Here is a 4,609-nt window from a genome sequence, read left to right on the forward strand (position 1 = left end):
GAAGCCTCGCCTTGTGTAAGTTGATGCCGCTTGATAATGATACGTATGATGTTAAGATGCCATCGCTTGAGGGCAAGGCTTGGGCAGACGCAAATGGAGATTGGGTTGTTTATATTGGGTACAACTATGAGTGGGAACTTGTGAATGTGTACACTCGCCACCAGGTTCCACTTCCAGAAATCTCAGACGACTGCCTAGAGGTTGAGTACACCGGTATTCTACGTGAGTTCAAATACGATCATGCTGACTGTCATCTATGGAAGATAGTAATTTGTCGAGTTCCCAAACACTTTTGGGATTACACAAACTATGAAGTTGTTTCTATCTTGGACAAGCTTGTTGCCGTCCTTACTTCCACGCCTCGATGGATATTGCTCAAAAATCAATTTCTGTACACGGATGAGTACTGTGATGCAATTCAATACGAGGGTCTTGTGTTTGCTGCCACCACTCATGGCACTGTTTTTGCATGGAATCTTGATGCTTTCGGTACATTTGTCTTCCACCGTAATCTTACATTCTTAAGAAGTTGATCCCCACTACTACCAATTCTCTCAACATGCAACCCGTCCACATCATCGTCTAGCCACCACAGCAATTTTCATCCACGTCACTTTAATTCTTTGTTTTTTTCTCCATGTTCACGTAGCATCACTTGATGGCATATTCCACCGAAGGTATTTTACTGGCACGCGGCTTCTATTTACAACCCAGGAGAGAGCCTACCATCCTACGAGATGACCCCTCGGTGCTCCACAATCCGCGCCCCTCACGTTTGGATCTCTGTTCCTCGACCAGCGGAAGCGGAAGCAAACCTCCCCAAAATGAAACGTCTTGAATCCTTCATAAGTTGGCCTACCCGTTTCCCATCCCCACCATATCAACCCCCGGTGAAGCGACGAATGCAAGAGAAGCTAGCCTCCTCTAGGGTTTGTGGCGGCCGTCCGGGGGAAGAACCGGCGGGTACGATGGCGAGGGTGGTGCAGCGACCGGATCTCAAGAGGATCGATCTAGAGGTTGGCTGGTGCTTCAATAATCTCATCAACATTATCGAGGGCAAGCCGGAGCCGTAGTTCAGCTTTGGGGACTAAAGAAGGAAGACACGTAAGTCGGGTCCGTTGCCTCCTCCCTCCGGACATGCCTCGGCTAGGACCGATTCGTTCTAATCCAGTGCTGATCTGGGGTTCCCCTATTTTTCTGATTTGCTCTATTTGTCTAGGCCCAGTTTGTTCTAATCAGGTGTAGATATAGGTTTTCCGCCCCTGTTTTCCTATATTTTTCACGCATCATGATATACAACATCTGCACTACTTGCAGCAGCTTTACCACATGTTCCTTACATACTGGCAGGGGCATCATCTTGGCTACATTAGACATTTGTCTGATTCAAGTATGTCCAATGTAATTTATGCATGAGCACTTATCATTGTTCAAGTATTACATTACCAAGTAATTTGTTCCCATTGAATAGCTCTATGTACCACTATCTGTAAGTTGACTCAATCTATTTTTTGTTAAATATCTTGATGTATACACAAGCATCATAAATTATATATCTGGCTCCTTTCAAAAAAGCGTACTGAAGACTATCTTCTTTCGTGCTTCAGTTCACTGTATTTTTTCATGCTTCAGGTGGACTGAGTTAAAAATATAGATGTATACACAAAGCATCATAGTTATCTTGCTGCTTTCTAAACAGCGTACTGAAGACTGTCTTCTTTTCTGCTTCTGGTCACTGTCATCTTTCATGCTTTAGGTGGACTGATTATAAGCATTACGTCCTAGGTGGTAAATAAAATAACTCAACCAATTTGAAAGTGATGTGTTACTTGGTGCTGTCCAACTCTGGAACGTTTTTACACTTCTTATTTTCTTACTGAAGGTTAATTCCCACACATGCTACAGTCTGAAAGTACATGCAAATTTCATGTTTCTGAGTTGATATACATGTTTTACTACATATCATGACGGCTCGCTTCCTTTTTAATTCAAATCCCACAATTGTTCCTCTATACTAACGTATGTGTAAGTGTTTCATGTAGGTTTTAGGTAATAAATAGAATATTCTGGAGTTTCTTTTGTTTGGTCGATGGTAGATCAGCAAAACTGAATAGTCTTCTAGAAATTATGAACTTTTTTGCAGGGAATTATGAACACTATAGTCTCTTAAGAGAGGAGCCGGAGCTGCAGTTCAGCTTTGAGGACTAAATGAGGAAGATAAAACATGGTCGAGCTTCTAGCATGGCAATGATAGCGTTTTTTGGCGAGCTGAGTCTGCAGCTATGGAGGAAGCCGTCTAGGCCGCTCCTTTCTATCGGTGTTATGCTTATGAGTGGCAACATCAATGTTGTTTCTGGAATTGGAGGTGTTGTGGTCCTCTTGACCTGTTGTTGCAATATACTTGACCATGTCGAGTAATTATGTGGTCAGTGAGTCAGTCCCTCCTGGACAGACAGACCAAACTGGCCGGTTTCTCTCTTCTTCTCATGTAACATGTGAGGTGAGTGTTGCAACTTGAAATAGCCATTACAAACTCATAAATTAATGGGCATCTGAGAAGACAAATGATGGCTTTATAAGACCATTCTTGATATGAATCTCAACATCAAGTCCTTACCTAGCACCTCCATGTAGTATTTCTGATGTTTACTTAGTGACCATTGTCTTTTTCAGGTCGAAGGTCTTGATCATCGTATATTTAAAGTTACATTGCACACATTCATAGTTCTTGATGGAATAAATTTTCTTTCTTCAGACTTTTCATAATCTATTGCTATACTATTCTCCATTAGTTCACATCTCAAAAATGTTATTTTGTTTGTTTTTGACAGTTGCAGGTTAGTGATTGTTGACTTTGATGCATTGGTACTAGATTTTAAGTTCATTTAATCTAAGTGACATTTAGTTATTTTGTATTGGAAGATAGTTATGGATTACTTGCATTTTGATGTTAGTCCAAGAATAAGAATAGTTGTTCAGCTCAGGTAACATGATAATTGCACGTACATGGATCCAACATCTGAATTTATTACTTTTAGCTATATGTTAAATCAGATGCACTCTTTTCACGTCGTCACTTAAAGACTTCTTTGTTTTGATTTTTTTTTGTATTAACTCATCATTTCAATCCTTTATATTAACATGACTATTACAATTCAATGCAAGCAATTCTTTTGTATGCGCTCATTTGAAAGATATGCTTTCCCCACAAAAAGAGAAATGCTTTGACGCACATGCAAGTCACTATTTTCTTTACACAGCGTATCTCACCACATTAGAAATTTTAGCACAGAATACCCCGCAGCAGCGTGCGGGGATTCATCTAGTTATAATTGTTTCATCCACATGCATGCGGGTTAGCTAGTTTCCCTTTACTAATTAGCCTTCTTGTGTTTCGAAGGTCCTGTGAACATTCCACCACCTATACTTGAAATTTTTTATAACCAAGGGGGAGATGATGATGCTGATGATCACGAGCATAAGGACGAGCAGGACCCATATACTCAGGGGTGCCTGGCAACTTATTCCGATGGATCACCTCTTCTTCTCTGTATAGAGGGCACTGTTGATGTTACTAAGGAAGCAGGTGTTGTCTCGCATGGTCGCACTCACCGGACCTATTCCAACATCCGTTACAGGGTATTGTGATGGATATTAGTGTACTAGAGCCAACACCTTCTCCCTGGTTCAGTATTGAAAGTCTTGGAGGAAACTCGCTCTTCCTTGGACAAAACTATCCAATGATGGTGGAAGGCGATCCAGCTGCTGTTGACACAACATTACTACCATTTATGAGAAGCAGCTATATCTATACCTTGGACATTACTATGCTTCCCTACCATCCCAATACGGGTCCTGACATTGGCCGCTTCAGCCTTGATGATCAGTCCTGCGTTGGTCTTGAGATTGACAGTAGCTGGACCTTCCCAGAGAATCACTTCTGGTTCAAAGCAAGCATTTCCAACGCCGACGAGTGGTTGAGCTGAAGTTCATTTCATTGCTTTGTTATTTGTTGTGTGAGAAAAACTTTACTAGAATGTTTTGTTGGAAATGATCTATAATCCAACGTGTATCCTCGTTATCGTTGTGGGTCGATGACTTGTTGTATGTAATCAATGGTACATTTGCATATGCGTCCATCAACTCACGCCTGCTAGTGGTGTCCATATGAACAGTGCTAGTGATTTTAGTTGCAAAAATTAGATTGTGCTAGTGATTTGTAGCTGCATATTTTGACAGTGTTACAAGGTTGACAAATGAAATGTTAATAGATAAACAAATATCAATCTTTCTAGTTTGACAAATGGCAACATACCCAAAATGACAGATATGCAAATCTTACCCAATTGTTTGTACGTGGTTGCACACGGGTCATGCAAAACAACCATTTGTGTTGAAGGGATGCAAAAATCCTGCTCGACACATTTTCCCTTGGCTTCCTGGGGAAGCTGTCGGTTTGCATACGAGTGTTCTAACTAAAATGTTTGCGATGAGTGTTTTATATCTAAAAACCATTGATATTTTTTTCAAAATAAAATCGTTTGATAAGTCTGTACATTAAGAGAGAAAAACGCAAGTTCGTTCAAACCATATCTTTCATTCAGTCACA

The sequence above is a fragment of the Triticum dicoccoides genome, chromosome 2A (assembly GCF_002162155.2).
Source record: "Triticum dicoccoides isolate Atlit2015 ecotype Zavitan chromosome 2A, WEW_v2.0, whole genome shotgun sequence".
NCBI lineage: Eukaryota > Viridiplantae > Streptophyta > Magnoliopsida > Poales > Poaceae > Triticum > Triticum dicoccoides.